The sequence below is a fragment of the Callospermophilus lateralis genome, chromosome 18 (genome assembly GCF_048772815.1).
Source record: "Callospermophilus lateralis isolate mCalLat2 chromosome 18, mCalLat2.hap1, whole genome shotgun sequence".
Lineage (NCBI taxonomy): Eukaryota > Metazoa > Chordata > Mammalia > Rodentia > Sciuridae > Callospermophilus > Callospermophilus lateralis.
The window spans coordinates 47,118,878-47,146,610 of NC_135322.1; the positions used below are offsets into that span (position 1 = coordinate 47,118,878).

At 43.7% G+C, this 27,733-nt stretch overlaps 1 protein-coding gene across 1 annotated transcript in view; it reads right to left on the bottom strand.

Annotated features, from left to right (window-relative positions):
• The window catches only part of Cdh11 (cadherin 11), a 147,692-nt gene extending 124,124 nt beyond the window's left edge, over positions 1-23,568 (bottom strand). The window contains exon 1 of the mRNA XM_076837914.2: positions 23,536-23,568. The gene's annotated coding sequence lies outside the window, so the exon portion shown is untranslated. The remainder of the gene's footprint in view (positions 1-23,535) is intronic.
• Between the last annotated feature and the right edge of the window lie 4,165 nt (positions 23,569-27,733).

Sequence of the window (27,733 nt, forward strand, 5' to 3'; positions counted from 1 at the left end):
ATTTCAACGGGTTCAATAACTAGAATGCTATGCTTCCAGTGTGCAATTTTTTTTTGACAAGTTCTTGGCACTAGTAATCCAGGGTAGTCTATTATTACGTTTCAATAAAGGCATTATTGCAGAAGACCATGTGGATGACATATTTGTAAAGCCTCTTCTGGTTATGACCTTCCAGATATTGGAACAACATATGTGTAAGTTTTCAAAATATTATTTTGTGCTGCTGAAGTGATAATAGGCCAGATAATGTATTTTTTTTTAACGTAATAAGGGCTTGATACTTAAAACTTCACGGTAACCTGAATTCTCACCTGTGTGACTTTAGACAAATTTGCTTCTATTAGTCCCAAGTTCCTCCAATGTGGCATGAAGATACAGTCTACCTCATTTAAGTCCTATGAATGGTAGTTGTCGTGATCCTTTGAAAACGAATCTTTTAGATGATTGATCCTCACACTCTGCGGCAAGACTTCTCAACCTCAGTACTACTGACTCCTTGGGCTAGACTGGTTTTGGGGGAGGGCTTTCCTATGTCTTGTACATTTGGCAGCATCCTTGATCTCCACCCATAGATGTCAGTAGTGATAAAACACATATATCCAAGACTTGCTCAATGTCCCCTTTAGCCAAATTGCCATGATTCTTTGAGGGTCTGATTATTATTAGTTTTAGTGTTTTCTCTTTTTATAAAAAATTTTAAGTATATTGTACATACAGAGAAGCACAGTTCAGAGAATCTTTACCAAGGAGACATACCCCTGCAATCAGCCCTACCCAGGAAGCCTCGGGCCCTCCTTCCTTCCAGTCACCATCAGGGAATTTGGGGTAGGAAAATTAAGACAGAGATTTTAAAATAGAAGATGTACTTGGAGATTAAAGAGATTAAAGACCAATATGCTAGAGCTGACACCTTCTGTGAACTAACTCTGGTAGTCCAACTACATCAAATGTTCAAATACTCTCCAACAGCAAGAAAACATGGAGGCAGATGGCCTGAATGGCATTCCTTTTCTGGGTAATACTTGTGCTGTTGGGAATTTCTCAAATTCCCCTCAGTTATCTATGAGCTTCTGGAGAACTGGAAGTCTATCATTTCAGATCTAATAGCCCCTGTAGCATCTCCTACTGTGTCTAGAAATATAATAGGTGCTTGGTCTAATGATGAGTGGAGATAAGAAATTGCATTGTGAAGAGTGTGCTTAACCAGGAATTAAAACTGTTAAAAGGTCCTATTCTTGGCTCTGCTGCTATTGTGCCAGATGACTTTAGGAATAATATTTTTAAATTATCTAAATACCAGCTCCTAAGTGTGTTTTTAAAAAAAAAAAAAAGGACTTAAAGGTTGCTTTCAGATCTTTGACAAAATTATATTAGATATGTTGGGCAAAGAACATGAAATTACAAAAATATCATATGATCATCAGTTTTCTTATCTGCTCATTTGTACACTCATTCACAATTTCAATCACTAACTCTTTCATTCATTCTCATGAAAGGGGGCACCACTCATTGTGAACTGGCGTGCCAAGCAAGCCTCATGAACTCTGTAGCTACAGGACACAGGACACGGTGGCTGCAATATAATGAATTCTGTATCGGAGGGTTCCGTGAATCCTCTTTCCTAAGAACAGTAAGAATTGCAAGGAAGATAAGGAAGTAATCTAGGGAAATCTAGGGTATCCAAATGTTAATTAATTCATGTATTCATCTCTCTACCCATCCAACAAGAATCCTGAGTACCTCTGGGGTTCATGAGCTTCTCTTATCTGCCCCAACCCCACTTTCAACCCCATGGATGAACCCATGACCCATGCTGAGTCCTTCAGAATATGCATAGCCAATGTCCTCAGATATGGTGACTTAAGTAAGGCAACGCTGCTTCTTTGGTGTTATCTCAGGCAGAGGCATAAGAAATACGTTCTGAGGCTTGCTTCCACAGATGTCATTGAGTCATAGTTTGTGTCACCTGGAGGAAATCTCCAGGAGCAGTAAAGTATGGGCCAACCCTTGACAAGAAGCAGAGCTCAGCAGACATAACTGTGCCCCTGTGGTGGGGTGGAGAGAGCGTTCACAAGAACTCTTAAGTCCTGTGCCTGTGTTTCCACAAGCTGGGCTGCTCCTGAACTGCCCGGTTACAGGGCCAAAAATGTGTCCGTTTTTCTTAAAATCCCTTGATCTGAATGGAACCTGCCACCATGACAAACTTCCTTAGCTAAAGAAGCAGCAGGCGTGGTAAGATCTTCCAAACCTTTGCCCCAAGAAGCGTGCACTCCAGTAATAGGAGCAGAGTGAAGGACAGAGCCGAAGGTCGTAGGCAGGCAGGGCAGTCAGGAGAATAAGGAGAGATGTCAGAAGAAATCATAAAAAATGGAACATCGACAAAGGCACTAGAATTAGAAAAACTGACCTACAGTGAGAGAAATGTCCAAAATAAAATTAATAGCAACTGGTGAAGGACTAGATGTGAGGTCTCACAGGTGGATCCCCCACGGTTAACGTTTCCTTATCTGCCTCTGTGTGGATAATTGAGTGACGGAGGTTGACATCACTAAAATGGGGACCATAGGGAAATAGTAAGATATACGGTGCATCCTGAGCATTAGCTAGTATGAGGGTGATTGGCAAGCCATGGGATTTGTGAATTATTCCTTGTAGCAAACAGAAGAGGGGAAGATACCTCAAAGAAAATACTAAGGAAGAAAGTTCTAAGAAGCTCTAACATTTAAGGGGACTGATGCAGGTGAGAAAACTCAAGCACCACATTGGATGAGTGTCCCCCAAAGGTCCTATTTAAAATCTTGGTCCCTAAGGTAGTGGAAAGTGCTATGGACCTTTAAAATAGAAGTACCCAATGGGAGGTCCTAAGGTCACTGGAGATATGCCCTCAAAAGGGACGGTAGGACCTGGTCCATCCCCCGTCTCTGCTTCCTGGCTGAAGATGCACTTGCTCTGACACACACTCCCTCCATGATGAGCTACCCTTGCCAGAATCCCAAATGCTAGGACTGCAAATGTAGGACTTAAACATTTAGAACCATGAGCCAAAATAAACCTGTCTTTATTGCATAAGTAGCCTGTGTCAGGTATTTTGTTATAGTAAAACAAAGCTGACTAATGCACTGAGAAAAGGATTCTTTTCCTGGGAAAGAAAAGTATCTTAACAAAAAACTAATAGTGAATTTGAGAAAGTTGGAGGGAAGAAAGCAGCCAGAAGCATCCGCCCACCAGAATGGCATTTATCAGTGATGTCCAAGATGGATGAACAATTGCTATGTTTAATGCCCTCTGGGAAAACAATTTTGTGCCCTTCCACTTACAGCGAACACCCCTTATCAAGGGAGTAGTTCAGATTTAATCTAAATTTATCATCCTGAGGTGCACATTCAGTTGCTTTTTTTTTAATATTGTCAGAGGTGAAAATCTGATAAGTTTCTTCCTCCAAGCCATCCCTCAATATGTGTGGGTTATATTATTTCAGGCATCACCTCAAAGCTGTTATCCATTGCTCAGGGGAGCCATGTTTTAATGATTTTCTCCATTCCAACCATTTACTTACTACACCAACACGTTTTCCAAATTCATTGGCCTCTCAGAACCCCAAGAGATGCACACCCTCTGCTCACATATCACAGTTCAGACAGATCTTCCCTGCCAGAGAAGCACTGAGAATCCATGAGGAGACACAAGCATGCACCGGCAGGTGATTCACTCTGGGAAGAACCCTGATCTCACCAGTGATGTTGGTCCATTGCTGCTCCACCCTCTAGAGATCTCTCGCCACCCTCAGAGACCCAGTTCTATGATGGTTGGGATTCCATGACGTCATTCATGAAAACATGACACTAATATCTTCTCTTCCCTTTCTCCTTTCCCCCCTCCATGTATGCCTTCCTTCTCAGTTTTATATTTTTTTCTATTTTTCTCTTCCCTTACTTCTCCCTTCCCCATGCATCACTTTGCAGCCCCCAACAACTGTAGCATTATCCCTGCCTTCTTCCTCATAATCATTAGCAGCACTCATGTGGGTTGAGCAGAGATGACTGTTACCCTCAAATATCAGAGTCCCTTCTAACACATCCACTGCCATGTTTTGCATTTATCACTACTGAAAGTTATTTTGTTCACTTTTTTAAAAAATTGTTTGCTTTCTCAAAACCTAAGATCCATAAAAGCAAAATAAAGTCTACCTTGTCCACATATATACTCCCAGGTCAGCTGATTATCAATGTCTGTGACTTTAGCCAAGTGAATGAACGGATGGGTGGATGGATCTGATGGCTTGTCTTGTTTCAGGGACACCTGTACTCAGAGTTATGATGACATATTACATTCACACCATGTAGCTATGTATCCCCAATAGTAAAATTATTCTCAAGTTGCATAATACAATTAAAAGCACCGCTCAGAGCCTCTCTATGTTCTGACCAATGATCACAGGTTCTTAGCACCAAGATGCCTGAAGAACACAGCAAAGATGACCTTAATAGAAAATTCTGACTCTGAAAACCAAAGACATCATTAAGTATGAATAAAGCCACGCTAAAAGGTATTTCTTTATTCATCTTGAAAATCCACCCCTGTACGAGTTAGATTTCTGTGTAACTGCAGACTCAAAATCCTATCCCCAACTCATCCCAGTATGTGGGGAAAAACAGGGGCGAGAATAATTCTAAATGGGATCATGTTTCTTGTAGCCTCTTCAGACATTCACTCTCTTGAAGATTCACATGCCTATTTCTGGGGAAGCCTCTGGAGAAGATTTTTACTTGGAGGACCCCAGATACTTCTATGTATGGTCTTGCAGTATCTCAATGAACTGACTCTGGGCTTAGCCATGTGAATATCTTTTGGGCAAGGGGAATTATATAGACAGGCAGAATGAGACCAAGCCACAACTGCACATTGACACTTGTCCTTTTGGAACATTAACTCTTGAAATGTTTCATCTTGAAAACCAACCAGCATGTCAGAGTCAAACTTAGCCAAATGAAAAAGGTCATGTGGCTGAGAACTCAGATTCCAGCTTAGTTCCACTCAAGTCCCAGGTGTTGCCACTCACCTGCCTTCCGTGAATGAGCCCTCTGAAGGTAGAATCTCCATCCACCATCAAGCTGCCTCATCACCACCAGCACGTGGAACAGGCATGAGGTGTCTCTACGAAACCATGCCTTAGCTGCAGACTCCTAAACAAATAAATGATGCCTATCCACATGGCCCACACACCATATAAGCATGCTTCCCTAGTGTTCACCTTTCATGTGTCCCATTGAATCTCTCTCTCATCTTCATGTGACTCTGACTTCCTGGATGAACTTGGCATTGGGAAGCAGCTTGGCTAATTGAATTATTACATCTTCTTGCTTAGCTTGGAAACTTGCAACCTGCCAGGGGCTTGTTTAGGGTATAAATACAGATTTTAAAGGACTTGCTATCAAATATGAATAAACATAGCAGTATATGAGACAATGTAAGAGAAAAAAAATTATATATTTGCTAATGCCAGGTGCTAAGAGAATTGTTATGTTAATGTTATTGCTGTGGCTTCATCATCGTCCTTGTCATCTTCTTCTTTTCTATTATTAGGTGATTATCTCACCGTGGAATGATGTCTGGACAGGCAGACAAAAGATGTAAAAGCTAAACCCAAGTTTCGCATCTTATGAGCTTGCATAATGATAGCATGCACATAATCCAGGACTTATATTTTTTGAGACTTGAGCTTCCTTGCCTGAAAGTAGGGATAAAATTACAGGGTTGTTTTGACTATGAAATTAGATAATATGGTGATGTTTATAACACAGTATCTCCATCACCAATAGTAGTTTAAAAAAAAAAAATGTGTTGTATAAATTGCCTCTTGGAAAGCTGAGACCTGAACTATATATCTAGGATTCACAGTATGCATGGGACTATTGAACAGTTAACACGTGTCTAGACTCAATTGAGACACATTATAAGTGTAAAACACACTCCATATTTTTAAGATGTAGTATGCAAAAATAATGTACAGTATAACATTAATAATTTTTTAAGTTAAGAATTTATGTTATTATAATATGCTATCTTATGTTGTAATGTTTTAATATATGGGCTTAAATAAAATGCTTCATTAAAATTAATGTCACTTATTTGTTTTTTTGCTTTTTAAACATGACCTCTAGAAATTTTAAGTTAAGTAACTTTTAAATTACGTATAGGATTCCCATTTGTGCCTTTACTACATATTTCTATTGGCCAGCACTAGGTTAAAGACTTATCCTGAAATTTCAATTACAAACATAGAAAAGCTCACAAACAAAGGATTTGGTGGAGAAAATTGAGTTCTTAATATTCTCAGAGTTATGCAAATATGATTCATGCTGGGAAAGCATTATTTGTCAATTTCTTTTAAAAAAAAATAAAGTAAGAAGGTTTCATCAGTAATGAAAAGCTTCTCCTCCTAAAATCCAAGCAGGAGTTTTGGTGTGGAAAAAGCAATAGCTTAGTCAACTTTAATGAAGGGATTGGAAAAGAACAAACAGGTTGGAGTCACTGAGCATGGGTACAAATTCCCCATGTTCATCACCAGCCACCTAATCCAGGGTAAGAAATATGCATTTATCATACCTCCACTTCTTCTCCATAGAACAGAAATACTGACATAAAATACTAACTTATAACTCACGAGATATGGTTACCTCTTAGGAGTACTCTCCACATACTTTTATTTCCCCCTTAGATGCCATTTGCATTCCGACGGTACAGATGAGGAAACTGAGGCAAAAACTAAAGCACTATATGCACAAGCACGCACATGAAGACTGGTGAGAGTCAAATCTGTATTCACGCATAGAAACCCCTTTAGCACATGAGCTTTCAGTCATTTCTCTGTCCTCAGATCAGACTTTTACTGCTGCCAGGGGAGCTAAACAAGACAAGGAACATAAAGCACACACCAAGATCCTCGGGGAATGGTACATATTCTTATTATTCTTGTTGTAGAGTCAGGATATAGGTTTTAAATTGCTCCGTGCCCCATTAGCTCAAAAGAAAGACCCCAAAAGATAAGGAGGACTGTAATCTGACTTTGTAAACTTGGATGTGTTATTATTAGTGCTCTGGATATGAAGCCAAAAGAACTCTGGCCTTGCAGATGGCTAATAGCTTTCAGATCCGTTCCTGAATGTTCAATAGTGTAACTATCTGAGATCTTCCCAGTTCTCCCCTAAAAAACTACTCGGGATTTCTAGGCCTAACTTTGCAGCATCAGCATCAAGTTTTAATATGTTCACTTAAAGGAAAGCATAAATTCTGAAAAGATTGAAATGTTTTATAAAGGTTAATGGGTTTGCTTTTTTGTTGGTATTGCTTATTTTATTATGATTATGATTATGATTATGATTTTTAAGAAGGTTACCATGGCACTGGGAAGTAAGCAGAGGCTGAACTAAATACTGAGGAAGACTGGGGAATGTTCCCATCTAGGGGGAGTCTATAGACAGCCATGGTCCCTAGGATTTTACTGGAGTATGCCTAGGTCTCTAAGAGTCCCTGGGGTATGCCTGGGTCCAGCAGGTTAGGTAACCTCCATCTGCACACAACACCACAGCATCTCACAGGGCGGGAGTCACATCTCCCTAACTGTCCAATCTAGCCCCTCTGTAGTAGGCATGATTATTTCTGACAAACTCATTTCTTGTTCAATTTGATATAAAAATTACAGTTAGATTAGCACGATTTCTCACACTTGAGACAATACGAATGAATTCTTAATGTCCCCTTTCAGGAAGCCCAACTGAGCCTTGAAAGCAGTTGCAATAATGCAAGTGAAGCTACTCTTTCCAAAATTGCTCAGCTTCGCATCCAAGCCGGCCCTGCATGAGGAAGCACGCACCACCTACTCCACGGCCAGGCTGATACAATCTCAGTCACTTTCTCTGAAGAAAATCATCTTCAGGACAAAAAAAAAAATAAAAGTTCATCAAATAATTGTCCATGCAACTGGAAAAACAATACTGGAAATAGTATCAATAGTTCCAACCTTAAGCAAAGACAGGTCATTCCTGAAGAGTGATGATATTTCCATGCATCTGCTCAACTCATAATCTTACCCACAAAGCTTTCCTGACTTGCTTTGTTTTAGCAACTGTTCATTTCAGTGAGCTGGGGGACAAGTTTTTCAGGTTTTTGCCAGAACTGGAGTTTCCAAGTACCTACCATCTATTTGGTTTTCATTGTCTAAATGTAAAATAATAATAATAATAATAATAATAATAATAATAATAATAATAAGCCCCAGGAGATGGGTTGGGGGAAGAAAATGCACATAATCTCTGTGTGAAACTGGGCAAACCAGAAAAAACTTCTTGGATTTTGTTTTAAGCAGAGCTGAGTTGTCCTTCTGCATTGCATCTGTGAGAAGACAACTCCATCCTAATCCTCTTATTCTGCAGAAGAAAGAAGTACAAAGAAGGGAAGTGAATCCCTTCTTTTCCACCGTGAGCTGATTTGAGAAGGGGTGGACAAATGGATTGAACCAATTGGTACACAGATGAAAATCCACCAGGAAAGCAAGAACACTACCGCAAACAAACACAAAGCAGGACATTTTGGTGGCCTTTGTCTCTATGAACAAAACTTTCCATGCTGGTGTTTGCAGTTATATTCGTTTTTACGTCCCAGCATGGAGTGTCACATTTCAGGCCTCTTAAAATCCAGCCTAGATGCTTCTTTTATCTCTGAGAAAACTCAGTCCTTATAAATATACAACACAGCAGTGGAATGTGACTCTTCTCCCGTATTTGAAACACATCATACAAACTCAGAGGTGGTATCCCAGGGTGGGTAGGATCACACCCATTTATGAACAACAACAACAACAAATACATATGTTTACTCTCAACAATCCCAAGGTACATTGTAAACTGAGTGCAAAATATCTGTACCATGATTCTCTTGGTGGTATATTCCCTTTGTCTATGTTATGGTTAGACAGAACCTAAAACTCGAGGGGAAAAATATAACTTCTTTCTGCTTAACACATATTTAAATATTTAAGTGGTATGAATGCATCACAGAAAACATAACACTCTGTGTCATCCTGGGTGTGGGGAGAACCAAGAAGCCATCAATCTTGGATGCACTACGAATGTCACAGGTTCTGAATTCAAATCCTGTGCAACTGGGGATTGGGAGGATGAAGCGAGATGACATAGGCAAGGCCCTGTCCCAGGCACTCCGTAAGCACTTCACAAGTATCCATGGAGCATCAGAAGTAAGTTTCACAAGCCCACCCCTGCCAGCATCTGAAGTCTGTCTCCCTGTAACAACTGGGAAGAGCAAATCCCTGCCTGTTCACTTAGTAATAGCCTAACACTGGGGAAAGTTGCCTGATGACTCTTAATCTTGGTTTCCACATTTTATAAATGGGGATAATTATAGTTTCTACCTCACTGAGGTTGTACTGAAGATGGATTGAGATAATTCACGGAAAGTGCTGAGCACAGTGTGTCTAAATAGTAAGTGCTCAGGACACACTGGCTATTATAATAATGCCAGTAGCCTGGCCCTGGCTTCATCATCGCTACCATAATACTCTCCCTGCTGATTTTTCCTATTTAAGAGTTTTTATCTCTCTCTATCAGTTTCTCTTACTGTTGGATCAGGAAACATTTAATAAAGAATGGAACACCTTACCCTCTTCTCCATATTCTTATTTATTTATTTGGAACCAGGAATTGAACACAGGGGTTCTTAACCACTGAGCTATATCCCTAGCCCTTTTTCTTTCTTTCTTTCTTTTTTTTTTTTTTTTTCTAATTTTGAGACAAGATCTCATTAAATTGCTGAGGCTGGCCTTGAACTTGTGATCCTCCTGCCTCAGCCTAGTGGCTGATATTATGGGCATGCTATACCATGTCTGGCTTCCATATGCTTATTAGGCTTCCTGGAACCTCGTGAATAAAGTCCAAAGCCTTGAATTTGGTATTAAAACACTCCCCTCAATAAAGTTCAAAGCCTTGAATTTGGTATTAAAACACTCCCCTCATCAAGTATTCCAGGATCATGCCCCACCATCACCTGCAGACGGCCGCTCTGCTCAGGCAAATCAAATCTGTGCATTCACATCCTGGTATTCTTGTCTGTAGGGCTCCTTCCCTAGAATGCTAAGATGCAAGAGTTGGAAAGCACCCTGCCAAGTGATTTCTGGACAAAGATTTGAAAGTCAGGCTATTTTAAAGCTGGAGAAGACCCAAAAGGCACTCTACAGATGAGGAAACTGAGGTTAATTTACTTTCTCAGAGCCACACAGCTATTTATCAACAACTCCAGCACTGCACTGGCTGGTGTGCCCAGAGGGGGGGAACCACAGGGCAGCCTATTAGGAGAAATTTGTCAGCAATTGGCCACAAACTTGCTGACAGGTAATCTTTCCTCATTCGGAAGAAATGGGACAGAAGTTACGTACCCAATAAGAAAAGGCCACAAGGCATGGCTCTCTGTAAGTGAAAATCGGTTACCTCTCTGGCTTGCAGTGCAGGGCACACGGGGAGTAGGGGTGATGGGAAGGAAGCAGCTGCAATGATTCCTCAGGATCCAGTCTATTCCTCACCTCAAAGACGTGGCTTCTCAGGCTGCATTAGGCTCCTGACTAATGCTCCCAGACACACTACCGAGATTTGCTGAAGTTGAAGATTCTCTGAGATGTTTGCAGTAAGAACGGTGATGAATAAAACACAAGAATCACCAATGTATGACTTGGAAGGCAAGTGTGTCCAGCTCAAGTGCGAAATTGCAATTTTTGCCGCAAGATAATAATACTAATAGTGACACTTCATTTATATAGTGCCTTTCAGGTTTCCAAAAATAATAACGAAAATGAAAACTATATCTTACACCACAGCTGTGTCTCCATATGCAGCATTTAGTGAGCTGAGGTAGCTCAACACACAGCTCTCCTCACTCCTGTGATATTTTATGGCAAAGCGTTGTGAATTAGGATTGTTTGTAAATGAGCCTCAATTTTCAATTTGACTTTGGAGTTTAAATGTAGCCCTCCTGCTACTGTCAGAGAAATAGCTTGAAAAAAATCCTTCAATATATGGTTTTAATAAGTGGATGATGGAAAATTGACATCTGTGGGTATTATCATAGCAGCCCAGCCGGGCTCACCTGCGTTTGGCTAGTCACCCGTGCTTGGTGGTCTGGATTTATGTCCATGGTGACCAGACATCGAGCATTGCATAGCAATTGAATTGCATGGCTCCAAGAGTCCTGTGCAGTTTGGGGACAACTGGGTTAATCTGGGCAAGGCGCTCTCTCAGCCAAGACAATTTAAACCCTCCTGTGGCTCCACTATCTGGGGCCCTCAGACAGGATACCAAGAATACGAAGCTCTGTGACTGGTGCTTTCTCTACAGACTTCACTCCCTAGAAAAGGTGATGATTTCAAAAGTGGGTCAGGAAAGTTGTCCTGCAATGGTTTGGGACCAATTCCAGAGGAGGTTTTGACTTGTGTTTTCCTCCTGCCCAAACTTGCTCAATTGTATGCATTGATGACTCTCATTTGTTTATCCAATACTTGGACCAACATGAAGGCACCATACTTTCCTCTCCAGAAGCTGAGATGTGACTTAAGGTTACTTTGGATGTGTATTGTGTATGTGTGTGTGTGTGTGTGTGTGTGTGTGTGTGTGTGCTGGGGATCAAGCCTCATGCCCAGTATGTGCTAGGCAATCACTTTATCACCTAGCTAAGCCCCCAGCCTACTTGTGAATTCTCATGAGAGTCCACTTTCATGTGCCCATCAATGTTTGGAGAATTCCCATGTAATTTAACTTTGGGGATTATTTGCATTGACTAAAAGGCTCAAATCCTTGGACCATTTTCTCATACAACCTGCTCTGTCCCTTGCAAGGGACCATTTGCCATTTATGTACCTATAACCTGTTATGCTGCCCACCATAGCTGGCCCTGAATATGCCACCTCATCCACTAACCTATACCACTTGGGCTTACAATCCATTCATTCCACACAAGCTGAACAATTTAGTGTTTAACAAAGGCTCCTTCTGCTCCACCCTCATGTCCCATCTAACAATAAGCATTCTACTTGGCCTTGGAGAGGAACTCAAAAGTCAGAAGCCTCATTCAATATTGCAGCAGATAACGTTCCTCACAAGAGTCTTTCAAGCTGGCTGGGGATGTGGCTCAAGTTGTAGCATACTCGCCTGGCATGCATGCAGCCCGGGTTCGATCCTCAGCACCATATACAAAGATGTTGTATCCACCGAAAACTAAAAAATAAATATTAAAAAATTCTCGCTCTCTCTCTCTCTTAAAAAAAATTTTAAAAAAAGGATATGTGAAGAAATGAAGTTTTGGGGTTTCTGAGTTGAAAATAACAGAAGCAGACTTCAAGTAGCACAATTGTTGCAAAAGAAAAAAAAAAAAGAAACTGAGAGAAGGTGGCTCAGGAGAACACTAGGAAAATTGGGAGGTTGGACAGTCAGAACCACAGACCTGATGCTATCCTGAATCCAGGTAAATGGAGGCACCACAGTGGTTCCCATAACCCGGGCAGCTATTGTTCACTTCTGTGGTCCCTGGAAATCAGTCAATGCAACAATGACCAAAATGGGTTCTCCATGGTCAATGACTGTGTGTGCATATGCACCCAAGACACGGAACCTAAATTTGAAACACAAGGACACTGGAGTTGAGTAGATGCTTCAGCATCCAGGGAAAATACGAAAATAACTCTCTGGCCCTTACTTCTCTAGGTAGAAGGAAGGTTCTTCTTTCTGTAAAGGATCTTATCAAAGGTTTATTTCCCAAATACAGTAGGGTGATTCTGATGTCACGCCGCCATATAAATGAACAAGCAAACAGAATAACAAGCGTTCACTCCAAGGCATGAGTAATATCCAGAGTGCCGTGTTCCCCGGGTGTCAAGTCACTCAAACAGAAGTCTTGTGCGGTTTAAGGAGACTCTGTCTCTCCTTCCATCTGGGTAATTTTATGCTGTTGCTTTGTTCTTCTGCTTCTGCCAAACAAGGTTGATGACTAAGTAAACCAACACCGAAAATGAGTTTAGGAGGGATGGCAGATATTCTGGATAACAAAATAAAGATTTAAATTTTAAAATATTTTGAGGTAGTTGATCCATGCATTGAATCTAACAATATATAGTATAACAACAATAAAAATACCAGCAACCCCATTCCATGCACTGTTTCAAGCACTGTTATATATGAATGTAATTTCATGTCAGAGCTATCCTATCAGCTCCATAGTGATATTAACTCCAGTATGATTGGGGAAACTGAGGAACAAATGAAGAGACGTGCCCAGCTGGTGATTTGCAGGGCCACGCTTTGAACTCCAGAGCCTGTGCTCACAGAAGGTGCCTTATCATGTCTTACATGCACAGGGACAGGTAGGGAAATGTGGCTTAGCAGCAGCACATAAGGAAAAACAAATAAACAAATAAACTGTGGAGCATAAGTCCTGTGGGTGATGTGGCTGGCAATAAAAGCTAATGTAATGTAGCCTTGGGCTGCAATAAAAGAAGTGTAGAGAAGGGAGTTGATAATCTAGATTTCAGCTGCCCAGATTTCTGTCCTCAATCCTTTTCTATAAGGAAGGTTGGAGAAAAAATGAATGAGACTTTCAGTCTGGACAGGTTGAGACTGGGAGAAGGCACCCTGGAAACTGTGGCCCAATTTATCAATGTATCCTATGCAGCACCTAACTGCAAATACTAAACATGAAGGAAGAATCACAGACATTGTGTCATTTGATAAAAGGCTGTATCAAGGAACATAACCTGATGGGCAACTCAGGAGGATAAAGCAGGAGGATAGCAAGTTCAAAACTGGGCTCAGCAACTTAGAGACAGCCTGAGCAACTTATTGAAACCCTGCCTCAAAAGAGAAAAAAAAAAAAGGACTGATTTGTGGCTCAGTGGTTAATTGCCCCTAGGTACCAAAATTGCCCCTGTACCAAAAAATAAATAAACAGATAATAAATACATACATACATACATACGTACATACATACATAACCTGTGGGGAGGTGAAGTTAGGCTCAACCTTAAGGAAACATTTCCAGTGGTGAAGGTTTCTACCATATGGATGGCTTGAGGATAATGAGCTCCTTGTCACTGCAATCACAGCCATTACTAGGAGATGACCAAAATGGGAGCCCCAGTTGGCACTGTGCATTGGTCTAGGTGGCTTCTCAGGGTCCCCCTAACGTGCAGGAGTGGGATTCTGTTATTTCACCCTCCGACTGTCTTTGACCCCTGGACTGGATATGACTTGGCCTTCCTGGGTTTTAATTTGTAGCAACTACTATGCAGCCTAGAGATTTTAAAGACAAACCTAATATTTTCTGTACTGTGGATGTTGTCAGATCACAGAGGAATGGCTCTCCTGTTTTAACCATTTTTTCTTTTTTTTGGTGCCCAACTCAGATCCTTTTATTACTTTAATAATAAGAAATGCAAACCAAACTGCCACTGGACCCCGTGAAGGCCTGGGTTGGCAAGGTAAGGACATTGCTATAGTATGGATCTTGAATATCACCCAAAGGCCCTTGTGCTAAAGGCTTGCTCCCCAGGGAGGGCCATTTAGAGATGGATGAAACTTCAAAAGGCGGGGACTAGTGGAAGGTCTTAGGGTCACTGGGGGTGTACCCTTGAAAGGGACTGTGGGACTTGGGTCTTCCCCTTCCTTCTTTTTGCTTCCTGGTGATGAGGTGAGTGGTATTACTCATCTATGATGGACTGTCTCACCACAGACCCAAAGCAACAGGCAAATCGTGAAATGAAATCTCCAAAACTGTGACCCAATATAAAACTTTTCTTTTTACAAATTGATTATGCCGGGTATTTTGCTACAGTGGTAGAAAGCTGACGAGCACAGATACCATTGTCAGTTCTCTGCAGAACTTGGAATGCAGATATTTAGGGAATGTGATTATAAAATAGGACGGAGCTGAAGGCCAAGGTCAAATGGCAGATTCTGTAAAATACTGTCAAATGGCATACCCAAGAACACTGGATTAGCCATATATTTCCAAATAAGAAATTCATATAATGTGTCATATATAGGTCTCACATTCAATTAGTCAAAAAAAGAACCGTCTTCAAACTAAACACACACACACACACACACAGAATAAAACTGCTTCTAGGTAGTGAAAATAGAGTAGCTAAATGTTGTATCAGCCCCTAAGTTAATAACTGATCTTGGGCAAGTTGGGGTTCTAAGTACCTGGACCCTCTTCTCTAAATGAAGGTTGACTGGAATAGCCAATGACTCTTGTCATGGTTTCATCTGATTCCCGAGAGTTCTACCCAATAAAGACCAAGTTCTCAGCCCTCATTATAGGCAACGGTGGATCCAACCACTCACTGCGGTTAGACTGCCTGCAGCAGGAAATATCATTTAATATGCTATTTGTTAAAGGAGGCAATGACAAGACACAGTGGAAGCAGATGAGAGAAAAGAGGATGGTGGGAGGTATGGAAACTGTATCTCATCAGGTTAGGTACCTATCTCAGGTACCATGTTAGAAAATCTCAGTTTTGTTATTAACAGCAGTGGAGAACTGGGAAAGTGTGCTTTTACCCTTATAAAATGCTGGCCATAACCTTACCCACTAATAAGGTCATTGTGGGTAGTAAGTCTCTCATATGGCATCTTCTAGTTACTGCCTAGAACTAAGTTAGTGCTCAACAAATGCTGGATTTTAACTATTATCCAAAACCAGTTTCAAATATCTATAGGGCTGTTGGAAAAGGAGAAAACAGTGAAAGGAGGTAAAGTGTAACTACTGGGGAAAAGTCACCAAAGAGGGGCATTTTTAGCTTCTCTTTCCTTAAATAGAAGATTTTAATGAATAGAGTTAATGAATCACCTTTTGCCCCACGGGTTCCCTGGGAGGTAGTTAGCCGGCTGTCATCAGTACATTTAAGGTGCTGTAGAATTATTGGCAAAAAGAAAATCTGCTCAGACAGAAAAGAGTTAGACCAGAAGATCTCGAAAGCTCCTTTTATGGATACAATTTAGGATCATGTGGAGTCGCAGGATGAAGCAGTCAGCTCATCTCTTCTGCCCTGCCACTCTGTCCCTGAGATCCAGGGAGGCTGGGTCGTGGGACACATTATCAAACCTAAGAGCCAGCTGAGGACCTGGCCTTTCAAATCCGGCATCCCTTTAGCCTTGTGAGCATGGACAAGTGTCTGGAGCTTCGCTGACAGCCATTGCTCCTTTTGTAAAATAGATCCTACTACTGTCCCAGGAATGGCCAGATGGAATAAGGAAGGAACTGAGTGCAGCACCTGGCGCAGAGTAAGATTTTAAAAAGTTGGCTGTCTCCCTTTCTCTTTCTCAGGCAAATAGAGGCAGAGAGGCCTTTTCCTTGTCAGACCCGGGCAGGAGGAAACCCCAGCCTGGGACAAGGACAGGTGCCACAATGAGGCCCCAGATGGGAAACAGCATGGCAGCTTGGAAATGCCCCCACTTCCAGCCTTGGAAAACCCAGCCTGGGGCTCTAGCTCAGTTGGTCGAATGCTTGCCTCCCATGCACAAAGCCCTGAGCTCAATCCCCAGCACCTCCTCCTGAGGAAGACAGAAACCACCAGACAGGGCTGGGCCTTCTTCAGCTGCCATCTCTTCAGGAGTTAAAACTGTCACTGTTCAAACCCCTTGAAATCCCAAACTACATTTACCTGAAAAACAAACAGGAGCAGTCTTGAAATTGAGACGATTTATCAAGAGACTAATTATCTTTTAAGCTCGTCTGGAATAGTAATGAGCCCCTCTTACACGAAAGCAGACCTGTGATGGCTATCTCCACCCTGCATGCTCAGCCAGCTTTCCCAGCAAGACATCACTTCAGGGTAACTTCCCACAGCAAAGCCCATACATGAAATGAACGGGGGTGGGCGGTGGGGGTACACAGCAAGAAGGAGGCAGACATGTTTCAAAAGCAATGCTTCTCTCGAACTTCTCAAATCTTGACTGCTTTTTGAATATTTGAAATGCAAGAAGGATGAATCACTTAAATTCTGAAATCATTCCGAAAAGGCAGGCACTGATAAACAATTCATCTCTAATTGGGAGAGGCGCCCCATCTAAAGCAAATGTTCAGTGCAGAAACTTATCACTGCAGGAACTGTTCGCTGTCACCATTACTCTGTAAAACTGAACCCCAGGTCTATTATTGAGAGGGCAAATGACCTCAGCATTTATTCAGGATTCATCACCAACTAGACATAGGACAAAATTTTGATATTACTTTTACAACAGTCCTAGGATCCGTATGTTACTATGAGGTCTGCTTTTTCAGACAGAGTATTCGTTATGTAGCTTATTCTTGTTCACTTGCTTTGGAAGCCCGTGGAGTTGGAATTGGAGGGGGTTTGAACTTCAGGGTAAAGAAAGAGAAGCCCTCTGCTTGGGGACAAACTAAAAAGCAATTGCAAAAGAAAAAAAAACTCAGTGATAAAGATAAATAATATTTAATGCTACATTTTAAAAATCAAGATTAGTGGGCAAAAGTGCCAATTTTCAATAGAGATAGGAGGCTAAGCCTGCACTTGCATGCTGGGCCTCACTGGCTACCCCTCCTCCCAGCCCTGTCAGGGTGGCCTCCAAGGTTGAATAAGTGGTCCAAGCCTCAAGGATGATGGGGGCCAAACTGAACATTGCAGGATGTGTTCCCGGGTAAAACATTCCCCCAAATCCACGTGGGCCTGAGTCCCCAGTAGTGTTGGACCCCGTTGTCTTCAAAGCTTGTTTTTATAAAGAAGGGTAAGACCGCATCGATAGCAAGGACTCTACTCCAGATTCTTGCTATTTGTTCTAACTGAGGGAGGCTAACACAGGCTCAGAAGAGATCTCCATGTGTCCTGAACTAAGCCCAGAGAGGAGCATCCCCTATCACTTAGTTGCTCCATTGGGTGATCCTCATAGTAGGGACAAAGCCAGGCCTGAAGCCATCTTCTCCAAGGAGCTCAATGCAGAGGAGTGACGTTCGTTCACTTTTGTAAATCTTTCCAGTGCAGAGGGTGTGTTAAGAGGCTCTCAGGAACAGAAGAAGGGGGACAGGGTTTTATGGAAGAAGTGAAGGCTTTTGTTCACCTGAAGTAACCAGGAAGAAAATTTTAAGAATAAGGGTGTGTTCATTCACAAACCCTGCTTGGGAAGCCCTCAGTTACAGAAGGGACCAGGTAAGACTGTGGCCACTGGCCACTGAAGCCTCCAAAGCTCCTTATGGCAAATTCCTAGATTCGACACCCCAGATGCCTTCCAGGAGGATTCTGACAGACAGAGGAAAGGAAGAGGGAGACACAGAGATTTGTAATTACCGTGAAAAGAGCATCAGTTTTTCCTCACACTTTCTCTTCCCCCTTTCCTTCTCTTCTCTCTCGCACTCCTATCTCACTTAATACCCCAATGTGCAATTTCCTGCCCGAGCGGAAACCTTGACCCCACAACCATGAGAACAATCCTTTATCTCAATAAGTCACCAGTCTGATGACCCATTAAACAAAATAACACAGAAATTCTGCCTTCAGTTCCAACAAATGGGTATTATTCACAAGCACTTAGAATTTAACACTGAATTCTATTTTTTTTTTAAGTTAAATAAACTGTCCAGTGGTAAGTGAGCATCGGTTTACAAAACACTTTGTCTTACTTTCCACTGAGCGACTTAATCCTCCCTCCCATAATCCATTTGCATTGATTTCCTTCTTCATCAACTGTCTCTGCTTTCCAACACAGGGCAGAGCTGCAAAAATTCCAAGGCTGAATCACCAGGGAGGCAACTGTGCTCAGTTTAAAAAAAAAAAAAAAATACAAATAAGTACCCACTTAAGACAGTACTGTACTTATTTTTAATAGAGCTTTCCTCTTAATTATAATGTAACATTAGTTTTTCTTTCATTCTTCTGAACTTTCATAATGACACTATCAACCAGGAACAAATATAAATTTGTGCAGCCTGAAATATGCAATTTAATCATAAGCCATAATTTCCATATCTGAGGAGAAGGGAAAAAAATATCAAATGATTAAACTCCAGTGCACCAAGACCAATCTCGAATTAAATTTTACTCTCTGCTAAAGTTAGATTTTGTACAGCATATCAAGAACGGTTTAAAGGTAATAGTAAAATATTTGCTGTTATATTAGAACTCCATACCCAAAAGTGTTTACCAAAGATCAAACTGCTATTCTTTTTTTGCAAATGAGAAATGTCTTGCAGATATCTTCAAAACCTCTTGAAAGGGTCGGCAATGATATCACAGCCGGCTCACTAATATTTCTCTTCTTTATTCATTCTGTTCCCCTTGGAATCAGAAATGATGCTCTTCCTGCCAGGGGCGGGGGGGATCCAGAAAATCCTCCCAGATCACTGCTTGGTGAGAGCTAACCTTGTTTATCCTGCTGCCCAGCCCCCACCCTGGCTTCTGCTCAATCTCAAATTGCAAGATTTCCCAACTTTCTAGCAAAGTCCAAGGTGAAAAGAGGCTGAAGGTAATGGGATCCACCCACTAGAAAGATGCTAATCCTGACAAACTGCTGGAGCAGGAGTCTGAACCACAATTAGATTGAATTCGGTCTCTCCGGAGAAGTTCCGACAAGGCTGGTGGCAACAAAACCGCTTTTCATGGTGCCCTCAAAAGCAGATGGGCTCCATGCAGAAAGTTGGAGAAGGACGCCATTGCCCTCTAGTGGCCAGAAGTGCAATCTTCCGCGAAGGAGTCCATTTCCAGAGATGCACAAGGCTCTCGATGTCAGGGTAAAATTATAGCAGAAAGATGTTTAATTATCCTCCTCGAGTGTTTTCTGTAGTCCTTCCTGTTCGTAGAGGAGGCTGTGGATGGCTATCACAGTAATCCTGATGGAACCGCTCACTCCTACTCCTATTGCCGCATTAGGATGGGCCCAACATTCTCTAGCTTTAGTTTCTGTTTTTAAAAGACCTGTTGATTTTTTTTCCCCCAATTAAACCACAAATTTATATAGATCATATATCTTCATATATATTTCAGAGTCGTTAACTTTGAATTGGAAAAGCGACAACTCACATTCTGGGTAACTTAAGAATGGGAGTTCTTCACAAATTAGTTGACTTTTTATGAAGTAACACCTCATTTCATAAGGGAAAAATTATCCAAAACATATTTCGACCCCTTAAATCATTACTGAGTGAATATGCACAATGCTTTAATCTTCTAGGGAGAAAAGTACTTGGGAATTCATTGTCATTCTGAAAATCTGACCGATCAAGAAAAAGGTTTACTACCCACTTTCAACTCTATGAAGCACTGCTTCAATATTACTATTATTACTACTATTATTATCATTATTAAATGATTGGGTATGCCTCTAATCAAGGTGAAAAATCAATACTGAAAATAAATTCAAAATTAATATGTTTCTCAAACGTCTACCTACACAAACTTATTGAGAATGAAAAATAAATCAGATTTACAGACTCTTGTTGAGATGGTTCTGAAAAATAGATTTAAATATAAAAGATCCAAGGTTATGTGATCTGTGAGCTTCAGAAGTCACCAGCATTCATTCACAGGCAAGGTTCACACACTATGTTCATGGGAGTGTAGCTTTGGCATTGTAAATCAGGCCATGAGGTCAAAGTCATGGCATTTCCCATATGAGGGTCCCCAAACCAGAATCTTTACAAAGCAGCCATGTAATTCTATTCAAAGTGAGAGAAAAACCATGAATTATGAAGACATGTGCATTAAAAGAGCATGAAATTGATCCGTATTCCCCCAAATCATGACATGGTTCTCCAAGTCAGCCCCCCCCTTCTCCCAAACATAAATAATGAAGAATACACATTTGGAGGTAGCACAGTAAAAGAGAAATATAAGTTCTAGGCCATAAAAAGATACAGCTGTAACTTTATATTTTTTTCCAAATTAACCAAAAGATTGTATCTTAATTGAAAATAGAATTTAGGTTTCTAGTAATTTTACTGTCTCGCGTTCTGATAAGAATGCTGAGCAAAATGAAAGTTCTGAAGTGCTATCAAGATGGTCCACTGCTTCAATTAGAAATATTTTAAAAGCCTATTTTTCTAGTATGCCATAAACCCAGTTTGAATAAATCTACATGTGTAGGCCTCTCCAGATTATCCCATCTCAATCCTTCCTATGCATTTCTTCAACACCCCCCCACCACCACACACACACACACACACAGGGGTGGGCAAGGAGGGGTTTTTTCCCAAACTATATAATAAAAGACTAGTATATGCATACTCTGAAATCTCAACTAAGATAATAACAATAATAATTATTATTTACAATAAAGTATGGCTACAAGACATTTTTCATGCACTGAATTGTAATGTCTCAAAAAAGCAAGCTATCAAGCTAATTCTTACTCAAAGTTTCTTGGCCTCTCCATGCCTTTGCTTGGTCTCTACTGGAAACTACTCACATTCCTTTGTACTAGGCAGGATTTCAGTTTTGCACAGAGGATGGAATTCCAGGGCCTACTGGCCAACTTTAAAACTTGGAATCAGAGCTTATGTTAAAGGAACTTAACATGACTGTAGCTTCAGAGTCCCTCTGGTCCTGGCCACAACTATGTCCCTTTGTTTTGTAACTTTTATTCCTTTGTTCCTCTGAAAGAAGACCAGGCTCCCTGCAGCTGGGGTTGGGCAGGGACTTTTATGTTTCCCAGTCTGCACCTCCGTATTTGTGAAAATAATTCCAAGATTAATGAAATGAAGATCAGCCCCTTCTCTTTTCCTCTGCCATCTCAGAAGGCTCCAGTGCAGAGTCCAGCCAGGCAAACATGCTGATGCGATACTAATGGATCCTCGCTCCTGAGAACACATCTGCATCCCCATCCCCAGGAAATCCAGACACCCCGCAAAACCATCGATGTTTGCTGCAAGCCCAAGTGATAAGGAAATTGATCTAGCCTCTCGCCAGATTAATTATCATTGCTTCCCTGTGATTAAACCGAAAACTTACTCACTGTCTCATTTTAACAGATAGGAAGGATCAGAAGAAAACAAGAAAAGATTTCAGAATCATCTGAACAAGATTTCTATAGGAGGAAACCGAAGGGAAGACTTTAGGCAAATGTAACCCTTTTGCAGCAATGTTCCAGGAACAACCCCCCCCCCCATCCCCAACACACACACACACACACACACCACCACCACCACCACCACCACCACCACCACCACCAATTTCCACCTCTTAGCTTAGGAAAGGACCCGTTGTCCTGCGGGAATAGCATTATTAAATAATTAAAAGATGCATTTTCTTCATAGCAATGCCACGGCCCGTGAAATTCCTGCTGCATTATCAGCAAAAGCAACAGGGCTTCTTCTAGCATCTAGAAAACCTTTCACCCGAGAGAGCCAGGAGCGCGCAGCACCCGCGAAAGCAGGGCCTTGTAAAGAAATAGACAAGGAAGCAGGACCTTCGGGCCCCTGGGACCCCAGTTTCTCTAGGGACTCTGCTCCCCAGGGTGAGGCGACCCTCCAAATGGTCCTCGGGGTTGGGGACAGGGAAACGGGGTGCTCATCTCGCCGCCTTTCGGTTCCCTGCCAGCTTCTCCGGAGCCTCCTGCCTCCCGACTCGCGTTCTGGGGGCAAAGCGCAGAAGGCTGTGCGTGCTGGGAGCTGGGGAGGCTTGGCGCGCTCCGAGAGGAGGCGCAGGCTTCGGGGAAGCTTTCGTTCCCAAAGTTAACGTTAACCCTGGAAGGCTTCGCCAAGCCCAAGCCCGAACCCAGCTCTAGTCCGAGCAGCTTGCAGACCTACCCCTGATCTGTTGGGACTTCAGGAACCGCCGCCCGAGTTCCGGAAGAGACTTGGGCTTGAGGGCTGGAGCGCGCGCCGCAGTCGGCAGCCCCAGAGCCGCAGTCAGCGGACCAAACCCACGCTATTAAAGTGCGGGGGATCGCCGCTCCAAGCCGGGCTCCTTCCCCTTTTCGGGGCTTTCCCAGCAGTCTCCACCCGGGGGACTGTGCCCTGGGGATCGCTCAGCGGAGATCAGGGAAGACCGCGTAGCAACCCCTCAGAGAGAGAGGTCTTCAGGTCGCACGCAGCTTTCCGAAAGAGGCGCAGCGCGGGCGGACGAGCCCCGTGCTGGGGGCGACTTTTCCCCGGAGAGGAGACCAGGGGCAGTCGGCGTGTCCGGAGCTAGCTCTGCAGTCCCTTGCCCCAGCCGGGTGCAAAGCCCTTGTGCCATGGCCTGGGCACAGACCCCAGAGGAGGCCTGAGCAGGGAAGAGTGGTGGAGCGCACAACTGGCTCTTCTACCCCCCTGCGCTGCCCTCGCCCTCAGCTGGCTCCCTTCTCCTTTTCTGATTTTTTTAAACAAATCTTTACACACACACCCTCCACCTTCTGCTTTGCATTAGCGAAGTCTTCTCTGGTTAGACCTCAGCCTGCCCCCCTCCCAAGACAGTCTCTAAGGAAATCCTACCCCCACCCACTCCGAGAAGCCCTGTCCTGGAGAAAGGAAGGGACCGGCGGAGCGCCTTACCTGGGGCCCTTGCGGGTGGACGCGACCTCCGGCTGTGGATCTCTGGTGCAGGGCCAGCGCAGCGGTGTCAGCCCCAGTCCCGGTCCCATTCACAAGTCGGCGGTGGCTGCGAGCGGCCCCCGCGGCATCTGCTCCTCGGCCCGCGACGCTCCCCTCAGCTGGCGGCGGCCGCGGAATGAGCCGCCGAGCGCGCTAGTGGCAGGAATGAGAAACCGGGGGGAGGTGGCGGGCGGCGGGCGGGCGGGCGGGTAGAGGGGAGGAGGAGGGAGGCCGCCGCTGGGAGGGATGGAAAGGGCGGGGGGCGGAGAGGAGCTGAGGCTCCGAGACGCAGCGAGCTGGGCCTGGCAGGGGCTGCGGGGGGCCGACCTGGTCCGCGCCCCTCCCCCCAAGGGCCCGAGATGTGCCAACCCCTGGATCCTTTGCCGCCCCTCCCTCCCGGGTCGAGGCGCTCCGACTCCCTTGGGGCTGAGACAGAGTCTGGAGCGACTGAAGTTGGGCTCCGGGGACGCACAGCCAATCAGGGAGGGCGACGGAGGGAAGCTGGAGAGGGGTTGGGAGCCCCCATTTTCCTCCTTCCCCTAAATCCGCTCCAGCTGGTCAAGCTGGGTCCTCGCCTGGCCCGCCTGATGGAGGGTTGAAGGCAGGCATCGCCCAAGTGGGGGAGGCAATCAGGAATTAGGGAGCGCATTCTCTTCTTTCTCACTCTGCTACCCCACCCTCCAAAAATCCCTCCACGTTGGCGGCTCTTTCCCAGCTCCCACCCCTTTCCTCGAATCCCAAAGCCCCCTCCCTTGCAAACTCTGCTCGCGGTGCGGTGGTGAAGCTAAAGGGAAGGGGGCTTTGGACTTTGAGAGCGCCTTCTTGGTTCTCTCCCAGGCCTCTTCTCCCCCACGCACAGCGCCTCGGGGGAGACGCCGATAGTCAATCCCACCCCCACCCGAGGGTTCCTAGATCCTTACCCCAGAGGGGTATCAGTGCCCCCGCGGGGCGCAGGGGGTCACTTGTTGCCTCCCCCACCGGTTCCCCGCAGACCCGCCAAGGAAGGAGGACTGTGGAGAGTGCCGCTCTGCGGGAGGGAGGATCTATGGGGCGAACTACCCGCATCCTCCCTAGGTCTCGGGTTTCCCCTCACCGAGGGGTGCAGGCAACACGGGGGAACACCAGAGCCCACTTCCTGCCCTCCTTCACCGAATCGCTGGGAGAAAGGACTGGCGGAGCCGGGTCTTTGCGAATCGCGTTAGGGACTGGGCGGGGCGGGGCTCTCCGGGTAGCGGGAGGCGTGTGGGGACCCGCACTCTGAGCCGGGAACCACTGTGCCTACGTGGGGATCCCTGTTTAGGACAAGTTTCCAAGGTGGGAGCTGGCGGACAGGGAAGAGAGGCAGGGAAGGTGGAAATGCAAATGGGTCAAGGGTGGAAGGAACCGCTGGGAGGGACCGGTCAGGAGCTGGGAGTGGAGATGGAGCCGCAGATCCGCGAAAAAGAAGGGTGAGAGGGACGCAAAGGGGAAGCTGGGTGGGTGCTGGAGCAAAAGAGTCAGGGGAAAAAAAAAAAAAAAAGCATGAAGGAAGGAGAGAGACCCAGGAGTTAGTGGGAAAAGAGGCCCCCAAAGGTTCAGAGTCTTCAAGAAAGCGGAGCGCTGCTGGGGAGGAGACTGGAGTGCCTGGGGAGAAGAGGGACTACAGAAACCCCAGCTTCAGCTCCCTGCCACCCGGGGTCACTGAGCGCGCAGAGCTCCTTGGTTTCCAATCGATGCCAGGAAGCGTGCACCGAGGTGGGGAACCAGGCGAGGCTACCCTAGAACCTGCCCTCCTGCTTGCATTTATCTCCTGACGACTCCGTGGTCGGGATCCCCGTGTCAATATGCGCCTATCTCCGTCCGCCTCCTGTACCAAGGAAAATATTGCGGCCTTTAAATTGCCCATTCCTCCCAGGAAGGCGACAAATGTCCAGAAACTCTTATTCCTCTGATTCTCCCACCGCCATTGCCATACATGTCCAAGGTGACATTCCTCTGGGCCACCACAGCGACTCCTGGGAGACCACCGAGTGCTGTCCTGGAGAGTGCGATTGAGGGGCCATCCGGTTTCTTTCGCGTTTCCATACCTCTGCCTTGCTTTTTCTGTTGGTCTTTTTGACCTGTCCTTTCATGGACCACAGCAGTATGATCTAAACCTTAAAACTCGGTATGGTATGCCAAGTCTCTGCCCTAAGGGAGCCTAGAAGCTAAGGCTTGCTCTGATCCAGCCACTGATGCTGGAGAGGAGGGAGCAAAGTCTGATTCTCCTTCAGAAACAAACGGAAAGGAAGAAATACTTCAGTTTTGCTCTTGTTTGGCTACAAATTGTTGCTTGGTGTATGCCATCCTTTCCACATAGGTATAAAGAGAACACACAGCCATTGTCAGTCATCCTAACTGCGTAGGGGCAAAGATGCTCTGGTTCTGTGTAAGGGTTGGGGCATCTTGACCTCTAAGGAAAGTTTCATTAACTCTAGTTTGGAGCACACCTAAGGATGAGCCTGGTCATATGTAATCTGACATTAACTGGAAATTGTCCTCTACTTTCTGTTCAGAATTCATCAAATGGCAGCAGCTGTTTTTTAGACCATCCAATTCATTAATGGGAGCATCAGCAAAATTTAAAAGTAAGTTCAATAATTTTTGGTAAGTTTGCACACTTGAATCCAAGGAATCTAGTATATAGCTGCAATCAATAGTTCTCTGCACAACCTAGCAATTTTATACCTAGGATTCTATTCAAAAGAACAACAACAACAAAAAAATATGTCCACACAAACACATATACTGAAAGATCCTAACAGCATTATTCACAGTTGCCAAAATTTGGAAACAATCCTAATACACCCAACAATGAATGAATGGGATAGACAAATAATATTACAATGGAATATTACTTGACAAACAAAAGGGAAAAGAATCTTGATAATCATTATATCATGAATGAACTTCAAAAACACATGCTTAAATCCAGATAGATGCAAAACCACACCTTGTAGAATTCTATTTATTGGAAATGTCTAGGAAGGCAAAATGACAGAGACAGAAAGCAGATCTTCCTGCCCAGGGTCTAAGGGTTTAAATAAGAATTGACTGCAAAAGGGGTGTGAAGGAACATGGTTGAGTGATGGAATGCTATAAATCTGGAGAGTGATGATGATTGTACGAATTTACTTTAAAAATCATTGACCCGTTACAAAAAAGGCAAAAATAATTTTTATTCACACCTTTATTCTCAGAGAAACTTTGACCCATAGCTAAGCCCCAAAAGGAAATATTTGCAAGGCAGTTTTCCAGAGGGAATATATATATATATATATATATATATATATATATATATATATATATATATGAAGAAGGAGGAAAAAAAGGAGTCTATTTCTTAAGGAAAGATAACCATGCTTCTATTCAGCAAGTTCTATTTTGGCAACTGCTTGGAGAGTCTTATAAGTGTTAAAGCAAGTTAATTTCCCCTTTCACTCTTCTAAGTGATTAATTCCTGGGAACTAGAGTTAGGCATTCCAGTTCGTGACATTTTAAACACACCTACACATAGACACAGTACAAAGTGCACATTTCAGAGGGGATTTTTATGACTATGTTAGGATCTGTCTTAGAAATCCATATCAAGCACTTGGGTGGAGTAGTGTGTGATTACAGTTTAGATTTAAAAAGGAAATGAAAAGAATGGGGAAAAAAAGAGAGAGAACCCACTGACAGCTTAAACCGAAAGACTCGGTTCAGACCTGGCAGCCCAAAGTTTGGGTGTTTACCTTAAGTTGCCTCACCTTTCCTCCGCCTGCCCGTTCTTCCAGGGAGGAAGCCAGGGTTCATGGTTGCCCTGGAGCCAGGATAAAACTGCCCCTTGTGCTTCCTGCCTGTTCCAATCCAGACCGTGATGAGGCCCAAATGAGCCTTTTCTTCTCTTTGTCCTTGTCAGCAGGAGTCTGATAATTTCCTGTCAATTCCCTCGTCAAAGGCACCAGGCTCTCATCTCTTTGATGCATCTCTCTTCAGACTCTGAAGATAGCCAGACCCTGTTGAGAAACCCCTTGTTTTCACTTAGAAGCTCCAGGCTTGGACCTTCTCAAAAACTTCCTGTTCTCCTTTGTACGTGTTGGAAAAAATGAGACAAGATCCAAGCAGGGAGTGGATTTCCTCAAACTGCAGTGGGCTCCAA